At 57.0% G+C, this 13,471-nt stretch overlaps 1 protein-coding gene across 3 annotated transcripts in view; it reads right to left on the bottom strand.

The window, feature by feature from the left end:
• Nucleotides 1-13,471, bottom strand: part of LOC123353370 (ras-related protein Rab-3C-like) — a 1,186,649-nt gene that overhangs the window by 446,632 nt on the left and 726,546 nt on the right. The gene's annotated exons all lie outside the window — the stretch shown is intronic.

Here is a 13,471-nt window from a genome sequence, read left to right as displayed (position 1 = left end):
TGGGTATTGAAGTTAGCCTGTCCCATCTTTACTTCCCTGAGAACCTTTTTTTTTGAAGTTTGTCCTTGTTATGAACCTCACCCACCCTCCATGAGTTCTGGAAGATTATCGCTAATGGTTCAGAGATTGCTTCAGCTAGTTTCTTAAGTACTCTAGGGTGAATTTCATCCGGCCCTGCAGAGTTGCAGAGATCTAACTTAGTAAATATTCTGTATCTATTATTTCCCTATTCTGGCCAGTGTTCCTTCCCTCTCATTAAAATTAACCAGTGTGAAGTATCTGTTCACAACTAACCTTTTAAATCCTGCATTCAGTAAAACTGAAGAGGTGCTCATACTGAGTGGCTGGTTGCTAACATAATGGTCAAAGATGTCAGTGTCCTGGGGTTGTTAATGTGTCTTGCTGTAAGCAGTCATCTAAGGTGGTGCAGCTGTAATGCCGAAGTCACATTCTGAGCAGTAGCTCTTCTTAACAGAAGAACAGATCTTCATCCAGCTCACAGTGTGGCTCCCTATGGGTGAGTTGGTGATGTCCAAGTCTCAGCTGTGATTGTAGCTCTTGTCTGCAGCTGTCATCTTGGAGACGCAGACAGAACATCAGTCCCGTTCCAGGTGGTGCTGTAGTAACAGGGTTAACACAGGAAGAAGATAGAAGAGGCGGCTAATGACTATCCGTGCTTGACGGTGTCAGAGAGCGGGATGTGGGTGGTAAGGTTTAGTGGTCAGAGCAGGACCTGCAGCCAAAAAACAGAGCTGTGGGTCAGAGCCAGGGGCCAAATGCCAGCGCCAAGGGTCAGAGCCAGGGTCAGAATCGGGGTAGGAGTCGAAGCTGGAGATGAGGAATCGGAGCTGAGGGTCAGAACCAGGTTACCTGGGGAGGGACAAGGCAGGAGCAGGGCTGGACCAAGGCCGGAGCTACCATAGCTGTGGGCAAAAGCTTTGAGCAGCTACTGAACTGCCACTGCTGGGCTTAAGAGCCTCTCTGCTGACCCTTCCCACCAATCAGTCAGCTTGGTACAGGCTACCTGAGCTCGTTAGGTTGCCTGGAGACTGGCTCTGCTGCAGGCCCTGATTCCCAACAGATGGTACTTGTTGATGGTCCCATACGGCAGGTTCTTCAAGGGAGGGACTCCTCAGGACTTGGGGCTCTCCAGTCCTCCCATCCTGGTGTCCATGAGCTCAAGGTGAAGAGAGACAAAGAAATACACGCAAGCTCCTCCTCCTATGATCACTCTCATGTGTGGGTCTTACCAGGTCCCCTTTTCTTGTGGCCCCTCCTAGAGGAACAGCTCTGGTCGAATCAGTGTCACAGATGTGCTTCTTCCAAATAGATCAACCTTCCATTGACGAAAAACACTGCACACACAAGTGGGTTTTGCCCATATAAAGTCAATTTCTGCTCAGTGACTTCCCCTTTCTCAGGTGTTTCCTGGTGGATACCCCTGTCCTGTCTGGATTGTGGTGAGCAGTGTGGTGTGGTTCACCTGCCTTATTTCCTCCTCTGTCTGCTTTAGAACAACACATTCCCTGTGGCTAAAGAATTTTTTTCCTCTCCTGTTTGCCATTGCCTACTGGAGTCTATCATAGAATCATAGAATCCCCCTGGGTAAGAACATAGGGAAGGATGGGAGAGAGATCCCAGAGGCCAAATTTAGGCTCCATGGTAACATTTCATGAAACGCTTCCAGTTCCACACATATGGCCAGTTAGACAGGCAGAAATGCAGGGTCTCAATGCATGGATGAGACGATGGCTTAGGGACAAAGGGGTTAGATTTATTTGGAACTGAGGAACCTTTTGGGAAAGGGGGAGTCTATTCAGGCAGGATGGGCTCCACCTAAACCAAAATGGAACCACATTGCTGGCACTTAAAATTAAAGAGGTCATAGAGCAGTTTTTAAACTAAGGGCTGAGGAAAACAGGGCCGCCCAGATGGGGGGGCAAAGGGGCCAATTTGCCCTGGGCTCCGCAGGGGCCCCCAAGAGAACAGCGGAGGCTCCTGCCTCTGCCCCTCTCCTGGAGCCTCAGCGCATCAAGCGCCGAGTCTCCGCCGGGGCCCCTGAGCCCCGCCCCGCTCAGAGCCGCGTGGTGAGGGGGCGGGGCTGGGAGCTCCAGGCTGAGCTCAGCTCCCTCCGCTCGGCGGGGAGCTCCCAGCCCCGCCCCCTCACCACGCGGCTCTGAGTGGGACGGAGCTCAGGTCCCGCCGGCCACACGCTGCGGCTGTTCCGGCGAGGCGCTGAGACTCCGGGTGAGGAGGGAGCCGGGGGTAAGAGACTGGGGCCGGGGCGGGGGGAAGTGGGACCCGCCGCCAAAGCACAGCCCGGTCTTCGGCGGCAGGGGGCCTCTTCCATTCCGGGACCCGCCGCCGAAGTGCCCCAAAGACCCGCGGCGGGAGCCCCCCGCCGCCGAATTACCACCGAAGACCGGGCTGTGCTTCGGCAGCGGGTCTTGCTTCGGCGGCGGGGAGCCCCCGCCGCAGGTCTTCGGAGCACTTCGGCGGCGGGTCCAGGAACGGAAGGGCCCCCCGCCGCCGAAGACCCCGGGCCCCCGAAATCCTCTGGGCGGCCCTGGAGGAAAAGCCAACATGTGTGGAGGAGCATGTGGTTTGGACAGAGACATCCCTTAGGGGCGGATCTATTAATGGAGATTCTCTATGTCCTAGTAAGGAGGTGGCTAAGGAGAGGATGGAAGATGATAAAATACAGGTAGGCTCTGATGAGAAACAGTCAAATAAAAAAGAGTCCCATTCAATTACATCATGTAATGGCAGACAGCTAAAAAGTGACAAGTTTTTAAAGCGCTCATATACCAATGCTAGAAGTCTAAACAATAAGATAGGTGAACTAGAGTAGGTCGTATTACATGAGGGTATGGATATAATAGCGGGTAGGGTAGAGGCGACGTCATCTGGGTCCCCTCTCCGGTCCCATCTGGTCAGGATGTGTGATGGAGTAGGAAGCACAGACTGTCTGTGCGGGGGAGGGGAGAGCCAGAGGTTTAGGTGAAGATGCAGGAATTCAAACGGTGAGCTGAGCTTGGCCTGGGGGAGGGGAGGTGACACCTCTGGCCAGGGGAAACAAAGGAAGGAGGCGGAGGAGAGAGGAGGGGCCGGAGAGGACTGGGAGTCGAACGTGGGCTGAAGAAGAGAGGGGAGCAGGTAGACCGGGCTCTGATCCCCGGGGGGGGGCGGTGAGGCCCCCCAAGATGGACCTAACCGGGGGGATCTGGTTATCTGGGCCTGCAAGACCTGTGTTGGACTGTGTCCCTGTCGTCTAAATAAACCTTCTGCTTTACTGGCTGGCTGAGAGTCCTGGTGAATCGTAGGGAGCACGGGGGTGAAGGGCCTGGGTCCCCCACACTCCGTGACAACTGGTGTCAGCGGTTGGATCGGCGGCACCCCGTGGACGGCGCTTCCTGCAGTAAGTGACTGGGGAGCAGTAAAACGAAGGGGCGAATAACCCCTGGGAGAGTGTGACCAGAGAGCAGGACTTTGCAGTAACAGGGTCCCCTGGGGGATCACAGCGAGCGATCCCAGGGGCGGAGGAGTCTGCAGCTCGACCCTGGCAGAGAGGGGGTGACCTCAAGGCCTGGCACACTAGGGGTCCCCTGGAACCCGTGGGGAGCGGCGAACACCCCAGCCTGCGAGCGGCCAGCAGGAAGATGTATTCCCAGAAGCGCAAGGGTGAGCTGGTGGAGCTGTGCAAGCAGGGGGGGCTGCGCCATGGGAAGCTCACCAGGGCCCAGCTGATTGCCCGGCTGGAGGAGAGAGATCGCAGGAATGAACCGGTCCCTGTCTCTGAGGGAAGCAGCCGGGCAGATGCAGCGCAGGCACCAGTGTCTGTACCCGCTGGGAGTGGCCAGTTGGCGGATGAGGGCTCCTCGAGACCCCCCACCCCTAGGCCTAGGGGGAGGGGGGGGAGGAGCCCAGCTACCGAGGGCACCGTGACCCCCACGGCCAGCAGGGGATCGTCCCGGCGACGCTCGGCCTCCGTGGAGCGCAAGCGGCTGGACTTGGAGAGAGAGATCAAACTGAAGGAGATGGAGGAGCGTAAGGAGCTGAGGGCATATGAGGAAAGACAACGCCAGCGTGAGCTGGAGGAGAAGCAGAAGCAACGTGAATTCGAGGACAGGGAGAAGCAGCGTAACCATGAGCTGGCCATGGCCCAGCTGAAAAGCAGGGAGGTCCCGGCTGCGGTGAGTGAGGGGGGGCCCAAGCCTACAAAGAGCTTCGATAAGAACTTCCTGGCCCCGCGTAAGGAGGGGGAGGACATAGACACCTTCCTGACGGCCTTTGAGAATGCCTGCGAGCTGCACCAGGTTGACCCCGCAGACAGGATCCGGTGCCTCACCCCCTTACTGGACTCCACCGCCGTGGAGGTGTACAGCCGAATGAAAGGGGAGGAGGCGCGGGACTACAACCTGTTCAAAGAGGCCCTGCTCCGCGAGTTTGGGCTGACCCCGGAGATGTACTGGAAGAGGTTCCGGGGTCAACGTAAGACCCGGGAGGTCACGTACCTGCAACTGGTCAACCGGGCGCAGGGGTACGCCCGCAAGTGGACGGCTGGGGCCCAAACTAGAGAGGACCTGCTTGACCTAGTCGTACTGGAGCACCTGTATGAGCAGTGCCCGTCGGACCTGAAGCTGTGGTTAATGGACCAGAAGCCGGAGAATCTGCAGCATGCAGGCCGGCTGGCCGACGAGTTTGTGGACAGTCGGGCAGGGGATGGCAGGGAGGCGTCTCGAAGGAGCAGGTCCGCCTCAACGCAGAGAGAGAGTCACCATGGGACCCCCCAGAAGGAGCCGAGGGAGGGCCCCCACCAAAGGGAAGCATCTGGCGTCAGGTCCAGCCGTCCCCCTCGAGGGGACCCACGAGACATGGGCTGCTATCAATGTGGCCAATCGGGCCACGTACGGGCCCAGTGCCCCAAGCTCCGGGACAAACTGAGCAGACCAACCCCACACCGGGTCAACTTGATAGAGACCCAGCCGGATGAGGGGCAGCGTTCGCACGAAAGGGGGGCGGGCCGCGTACCCCCTGCGAAGGAGGGAGGGGGGCCCCGGTTGACCCCCCCGAGGGGCTGGATGCTCCCAGCCCTGAGTTTGGGGTTTACAGGGTGGGCACGGGACTACCCCTCCGGAGCGAGTGCCTTGTTCCCCTGGAGGTAGACGGGAAGGAGGTCACTGGGTACTGGGATACGGGCACAGAGGTGACGCTGGCCCGGCCGCAGGTGGTGGGCTCAGATCGGATGGTGCCCAACACCTACCTGAACCTGAGGGGTGTGATCGGGACCCCATTCAGGGTGCCTGTCGCGAGGGTACACCTAAAGTGGGGGGACAAGGAGGGCCTCAAGGACGTGGGAGTGCACCCATATTTGCCCACGGAGGTGTTAATGGGGGGGGACCTCGAGGACTGGCCAAGTAACACCCAGGGTACCCTGGCCGTGAACCGTAGTCAGGGTCGACGCAGGGCTCTGCACCCCGACACCGGGAAAGGTACTCTGGCCGAGACACCGGACCCTGAGCCGGTGGGGAGGGAACGCCCAGGGACAGGGCTCAGAGAGGCTGTGGCCCCATACCCAGCCGGTGAGAGAGAGCAGATCCCCGCCCCTGCCCCAGCGGCTGAGTACCAGGCCGCGGTGCGGGAAGACCCCTCCTTGCGGAGGATAAGGGACCTGGCCAACCTCGGGGGGGGACAGACCATGGGACGAGGTGGCCGGAAAAGGTTCCTGTGAGAGAAGGGGCTCCTGTACCGAGAATGGGCTCCCCCAGGGAAGATGGAGTCAGGGGGGATCAGGAGGCAGCTGGTGGTACCCCAGGAGTATCGCCACCAGCTGCTGTGCCAGGCCCATGACATTCCCCCCTCAGGACACCAGGGAGCCTGGCGTACCCAGCAGCGGCTGCTGCAGAACTATTACTGGCCTGGGGTCTTTGCCCATGTCCGGCAGCACTGCCGCTCCTGTGACCCCTGCCAGAGGGGGAGGAAGGCCCGGGACAGGGGGGAGATGGCTGTAAGGCCCCCGCCCCGCCCCGAGGAGCCTGTCCAGAGGGGGGCCAGGGTCTGAAGGGGGGCTCTGGTCCGAGAGAACCCGAATCCCAGCCCCCCAGACTGGAACGTGGGGAGAAGGCCACAGCCCAGGGTGCACCCCCGGGGTATTGGGGTGGGGAAAGGGCGCGGGCGGCATAAGGTTGTAGGTGGGTCCGAACTTCCCCGGGTCACCGGCTGGAGTGACCCCGCTCAGTTCAGTCTCGGAGGGGGGAGAGGTGTGATGGAGTAGGAAGCACAGACTGTCTGTGCGGGGGAGGGGAGAGCCAGAGGTTTAGGTGAAGATGCAGGAATTCAAACGGTGAGCTGAGCTTGGCCTGGGGGAGGGGAGGTGACACCTCTGGCCAGGGGAAACAAAGGAAGGAGGCGGAGGAGAGAGGAGGGGCCGGAGAGGACTGGGAGTCGAACGTGGGCTGAAGAAGAGAGGGGAGCAGGTAGACCGGGCTCTGATCCCCGGGGGGGGGCGGTGAGGCCCCCCAAGATGGACCTAACCGGGGGGATCTGGTTATCTGGGCCTGCAAGACCTGTGTTGGACTGTGTCCCTGTCGTCTAAATAAACCTTCTGCTTTACTGGCTGGCTGAGAGTCCTGGTGAATCGTAGGGAGCACGGGGGTGAAGGGCCTGGGTCCCCCACACTCCGTGACAGGATGTCTCAGGCTCAGGATGACAAAGGTCTCGGGTCCCAGAAGATGTGGGGGAGGGGAGAACCATGATGGTGAAGCTCGTTCTAGTAGCCTAATTTTCTCCCCAAAGTCTCTTTCAGGTCCCCAAAAGGGAGCAATGGGTGGAACAGCCCATCCCCTCATTCCTTTGACCACCAAGGAGGTTTAATCTGCAGCACTGGATTCACTCCTTTCTGGTTCCACACGTTTCTTGTTTGCCAGGCGTGATCTGAACCCAGTCACTGAGTTACAGCAGGAGGCTCTTTCATTTGGACTAACTCCATCTGTCTCTCGTATGGGACCTTTTCCCATCAACCCTGGTTACTCTCGATCATTGTACCATCTCAGGAACGCTCACAAACTTTTACAGCTGCATTCACAGTGAGGGTAAATTTGTCAGGCCAGTTATTAAGACCAGGTGCAGCAGGAGATAAGGGTGAGCGTTACGAATGCACCGTCCGAGTTCCCCTTTCCAAAGGGCCATTACACTTTGAAAGTGACTGCAAAAAACCTGCTCCCAGATGACCTCCCTCATCCCTGTGGGTATCAGAGGTGCAGGGACTAACCTAAGCCATTCCTGCTTTTCTCTCTCATACGCCCAGCAGAGCCAGCCAGGGCCTGGTCTGGTTCAAGCCTCTGCAGAATTGTCACCCAAGTTCCTGTTGCAGGATCTTTGGGCTGGATCCCCAGCTGATGTCAAGCGGGATCACACGGATGACAGCTGCTGTGCACCAGCCAAGGTGCTGGCCCATTCCTGGCACTTGAAAGCACTGACCAAAGAAATACATTCACTACTACCAGTGCCGACTCTGTGGGTGCTCTGGGGCTGAAGCATCCATGGGGAAAAAACAGTGGGTGCTAAGTACCCACCAGCCACCCATCCATCAGTTGTTTGGCCACCCTGCTGCTGATCAACTGTTTGGCAGCCAGTGGGAGGTGGTTAGGGGAGGGGGCGGAGCAGGGGTGAGAATAGGCGGGGGGAAAGGCAGGGCCTTGGGGGAAGGGGTGGAGTTGAGGCAAGGCCGAGGTGGGGCACCCACCTGGAAAAATTAAAGTCAGCACCTGTGGCACTACAGTCAAGTCCTGGCTCTTCTCTCCCAGCAGACCCCCTGGGCTCTGCAGTCTGATGGGAATCCACCTCTGGCAAGACAGTGTTGTGTTCCCAGCGCCCCAGGGAGTCTGACTACCCTGCTGGGTAACCACCTCTCTTATCTGCAGAGCAGCTCTGCTTTCCGAGCCCTCCTCAAACCTCCCCACCGTTTGCTCCACATCGTCCCTTCTCTGTGCTGCTGCCCCAAGCCCCTCCTGCCCCACCGAGGCAAAATTCACCCCAGGGGTGGGGCAGGGCTAGCCCTTGTCACTGCTGGAGACCTGGAGTCCTGCTCCAGCCCTGCACCCAGGAACTCCCACCGTTCCTTTCTTCCCGTCAGGCCCAAAAAGCGCCAAAGCCTCATGCCGGCTCTCTGCCCAGGGGTCATTACGCCCCAGAGAGAGGTTGGGCTGAGTGCTCGTACCTGCTCCCTTTGGTCGCTCATCACCACCAGATCAGCATTCTGGGCTAAGCAGGAGTTTCTTGCTGCCTCCCAGGTCTGGTTAGCCTGGGAGAAAAGGTAGCACCTCCCTTGGTCCTTGTCCCAGCCTCACTGGCACCAGGGAACACCTGCCGCAGAGAACACAGCAGAGAACACAGCTGTGAGCCCCTCCCCCGTTACTCGCCAACGAGGGGCCAATCCCCTCTCTCACATGCCGATGAGGGGCTGATCCCTCCGCCCCATGTGCCATGAGGGACCGATCCCTCCCTCACATGCGCCGATCAGGAGCCTATCCACCTCATCTCACGTGCCAACAAGGGGCCGATCCCCCGACCCCATGTACTGACGAAGGGCAGATCCCTCCCCCTCACGTGCCGATGGGGGGGCCGAACCCTGCCACGCCAGGTGCTGACGAGGGGCTCATCCCTCCCCACCACATGGCGATGATGGGCCAACCCGCCCCACCCAACGTGCCAATGAGGGACTAACCCCCCACCATGTGCCGACGAGGGCCCGATCCCACCCTCCCCATGTGCCGGCCAGCAACCGATCCCTCTCCCCACACGCACTGCTGAGGGCCAATCCTTCCCCCTGCAGACACAGAGCACAGGCCAAACCACAGCAGGTGTGGGTACTCCACAGGAAACCTAAGCCACAGGTGAAAGCAGAAGCTACAGGCGGAAGACATGGGGCACAGGCAGCCCCTCCATCCATCCTTATGGGCTCTGCTTTCACAGGGCGAGTGGCAGGGCCCCATTCCCAGGTTCCAGCCCCCACCCCTGGCACTAATGGGGGATTCTGCAGCCCCACACCCCAGCTAGGGGGGAGCCCCCCACCCCAGCTAGAATGTGACACTGCATTTGGATTCTCCCAACTCTGCTCTCACTTGCTGTGCTCCTCTGGGTTGTGGGGCCAGGGTCTCCCGGCTTGGTGGGAGAAGGGTGGCCTGTGAAACTGAGCATGGCTTGTGTTAGTCTCAGGGCCATTGATAGGATACACACACACACCCCGCGGGGTGCTGCTCACCCCACCTCCCTGCACCCCAGAGGGTGATGCTTCAGCACCCCAACCCTGCCTAATGCCTGATCCCCACCTCCCTGCATCCCTAAACCAGATCAAGACTTTCCAGCATCTTTCTCCCCGACCTCATCTGCAGGCTGAACCACCCCTGATCCCTACATTCCTAAATTGGAAGGAGACACTGCAGCACCCTGACCCCTGTCCCTGCTGGGTGCTCATCCCCCTCCCTATGCCCCATGTGGTGCCATCCCTGTTCTCAGGGCACAGTCTAGGACATTAAGGAAAGGAAAACTAAGAACATTCAAGAGGAGCCCAGAGAGCACCTCCTATTTACCCCTGTCCTCCAGCCCTGATCTTACCAGACGGGCCCCTCTTGGTTGTGGGGCTGGGGTCCCCGGCCATGTCTGAAGATGGGACCATCTAAGAAACTGAGCAGAGCCCCAGTGTGAGCCTCAGGGACATCACACGCCTCTCCCAAAGGGTGGGTTGGCAGCTTCTCAGTCTGGTCTGTCAACTCTGTAGTTGGGTGGGGAGGAAATCCCAGCGAGGGGCTCCCCCAGCCCATTGGGGCTCTCACCTTCTTGGGGCAGGGATGAGCAGGATTTGGGGAGGGGAGAATCTCAAACCCTAATAATAATAATGCCTCCCCCTTCTCATCAGTAGAGCAAACAAAGCCTTTGTGAAGGGGGTCAGGCTCATGAGCACCATTTTATAAATGGAAACTGAGGCACAGGGTCATTGATGTGACTTGCCTAAGGTCACACCACTCAAATAGAACCCTGGTCTTCTAGGGCTTAGTACTATTCTGTCTCTACTAGTCCATGCTGTCTCAGAAGGTGCCTAGCTCTCACCAGAACCAGCTCTGGTGGGGGTACGGGTCCAGGTCATGGTGGCTACTCACGGTAGAGGAGGTAGAGGAGGAACCCGGGTCATCAGGAGCAGTTTGATGGCCACAATGATCAGGGTAGGGATCACCAGCTGCCGGTTCATGAAGGGGGGATCTGGAAAGGGGGGAAAATGGCTCTGATAATCCTGTCCTGGCCATACCCTAGATTTTACCCCACCCCCAAGCACTGAATGGGACACACTTTCGATCAAGCCTGACAATAATTAAAGGGGCAGGGATTGGTGTGTAGCATCTTTAGCTAAAAGAGCTTTTCTCCCCACTGTGTCTCAGGCATTTGAGTTATATGTGCACCCACACAAATGAAAAAGATGAAGCCAAAGGGACAAACTCTGCTCCCAGTTACACCAGTGTAAATCTAGCCTGAAGGCAACAGTATGACTCAGGATTTACATTGGTGTAAATGGGAGCAGACGTTGGGTCAAATATTTTTCCAAACCTTTGGAGGAAAATAATCACGTCACTTGCCAGGCAGTGAAGTTTCCCCAGGTGTGACCCTGTCAGTCCTGCCAGCTCCCCAGTAACCCTTGGGGCTTCCAGGGATGGTAGGGTAGGTGAGACCCCCCATTTCTGATCTGGTTTTGAAAAGAGGAAAAACACAAAACGCTTTTTTAACTTTCTTCCAGCATCACAAAGGAGCAAAAAGGGAAGGAACCCAGCTGCCACCCCCAGGAAACGAGCAACACACGGAGCAGCAGGTTCATAGAATAGAATAGAATCATAGAATCTCAGGGTTGGAAGGGACTTCAGGAGGTCATCTACTCCAACCTACTGCTCAAAGCAGGACCAAACCCAACTAAATCATCCCAGCCAGGGCTTTGTCAAGCCTGATCTTAAAAACCTCTAAAGGAAGGAGATTCCACCACCTCCCTAGGTAATCCATTCCAGTGCTTCACCACCCTCCAACTGAAAAAGTTTTTCCTAATATCCAACCTAAACCTCCCCCTCTGCAACTTGAGACCATTACTCCTTGTTCTGTCATCTTCTACCACTGAAACAGTCTAGATCCATCCTCTTTGGAACCCCCTTTCAGGTAGTTGAAAGCAGCTATCAAATCCCCCCTCATTCTTCTCTTCTGCAGGCTAAACAATCTCAGTTATCCCTCAGCCTCTCCTCATAAGTCATGTGCTCCAGCCCCCTAATCATTTTTCTGTTGCGCCCCTCCAGCTGGACATCGCTCTTCTACTCCAATTTATCCACATCCTTCTTGTAGTGTGGGGCCCAAAAGCTGGACAACAGTACTCCAAAATGAGGCCTCACTCAGTGCTGAATAGAGGGGAATGAGATCCACATCCCTTGATTCTGCTGGAAATGCCCCTACTTATACAAAACCCAAAATGCGCCATTAAAGCCTTCTTGGCAACAAGGCGCACTCACCTGTTGACCTCATATTCAAAGCTTTTTCGTCCAACACCGTACAAACCCCCTAGGTCTTTATCTTTCTGGCAGAACTGCTACCCCAGAACCATTCGTTCCCTAGTCTTTAGCAGTGCATGGGATTCTTCCCGTCCTAAGTGCCGGACTCTGCACTGGTTTCCATGTTGAACCTCATCAGATTTCTTTAGGCCCCAATCCTCTAATTTGTTCTAGGTCCCTCTGTATCCTATCCCTACCCTCCAGCTAATCAAACCCACTCCGTCCCCAGTTTAGTTGCATCAGCAAACTTGCTAAGGGTGCAGTCCCACACCATGCTCCAGCTCGTTAATGAAGATATTGAACAAAAACGGCCCCAGCACCGACCCTTGGGGCACTCCTCTTGATACCGGCTGCCCAACTAGACAGGGAAACCATTGATCACTACCCGTAGAGAGCCCGACCATCTAGCCAGATTTCCTATCGCCTTTACCTGTCCATCTCAATCCATCCCAGACTTCTTTAACTTGCTGGCCAAGAATACTGTGGAAGACTGTATCAAAAAGCTTTGCAAAAGTCCAGAAAATAGCACATCCACTTCTTTACCCCCCCATCCACAGAGCCGTTTTACACATCATATAAGAAGGCAATTAGTTTAGTTCAGGCAAAGACTTGCCCTTTGTGAATCCAAGACTGACCTGTCCCTGATCTACTTTCCCCTCCTTTATTAAGTGGTATCAGGATATGAATTCCTCTGAGGACCTGTTCCATGATTTTTTCCAGGGACTGAGGTGAGACTGACTGGCCTGTAGTTCCCTGGATCTTCCTTCTTCCCTTTTTTAAAGATGGGCACTACATTAGCCTTTTTCCAGTCATCTGGGACCTCCCCCGATCACCATGATTTTTCAAAGATAATGGCCAATGGCTCTGCAATCTCATCGGCCAACTCCTTTAGCACCCTCGGATGCAGCGCATCCGGCCCCATGGACTTGTGCTCGTCCAGCTTTCCTAAATAGCCCCGAACTACTTCTTTCTCCACAGAGAGCTGGTCACCTCCTCCCCATACAGTCACCTCCTCCCCCAAAATAGGCCCAAGGAGCATGAGCACGGGGTTCAACATGGCCTGCTCCAAGGTGCAACCCCTGCCCCCCACAGGACGTTCCCAACGCGGCCTTCCCCAGGGATCTCCACACTGCAGGATGTGCCCGATGTAGCCTGCTCCCGAGATCTTTGCCCTACAGGACGTGCCCAACAGGACGTGCCTGACGTGGCCGGCTCCAGGGATCTTTGCCCTACAGGACATTCCCAACGCGGCCTGCCCCAGGGATCTTTGCCCTACAGGACGTGCCCAACGTGGCCTTCCCCAGGGATCTCCACGCTGCAGGATGTGCCTGATGCGGCCTGCCCCAGGGATCTCCACGCTGCAGGACATACCCAACGTGGCCTGTCCCAGGGATCTTTGCCCTACAGAACGTTCCCGACGCAGCCTGCCCCAGGGATCTCCACGCTGCAGGACATACCCGACGTGACCTGCCCCAGGGATCTCCACGCTGCAGGACATACCCGACGTGGCCTGCCCCAGGGATCTTTGCCCTACAGGACGTTCCCGACGTGGCCTGCCCCTAGGGTGAGCAGATGTCCCGATTTTATAGGGACAGTCCTGATTTTTGGATCTTTTTCTTATATAGGCTCCTATTACCCACCACCCCCTGTCCCGATCTTTCAAATTTGTAGTCTGGTCACCCTACCTTCCCCAGGGATCTTTGCCCTATGGACGTTCCCAATGCAACTTTCCCCAGGATCTCCACCCTGCAGGACATGCCTGACGTGGCTGCCCCAGGGATCTTTGCCCTGCAGGACATTGCCTACGGGGCCTGCCCCAGGGTCTTCGCCCTGCAGGACGTTCCCATAGTGGCCTGCCCCTGGGATCTCCATGCTGCAGGACGTTCCCGACTCAG

Source organism: Mauremys mutica, chromosome 20 (genome assembly GCF_020497125.1).
Source record: "Mauremys mutica isolate MM-2020 ecotype Southern chromosome 20, ASM2049712v1, whole genome shotgun sequence".
Lineage (NCBI taxonomy): Eukaryota > Metazoa > Chordata > Testudines > Geoemydidae > Mauremys > Mauremys mutica.
This window is presented reverse-complemented; position numbering and strand designations above follow the sequence as displayed.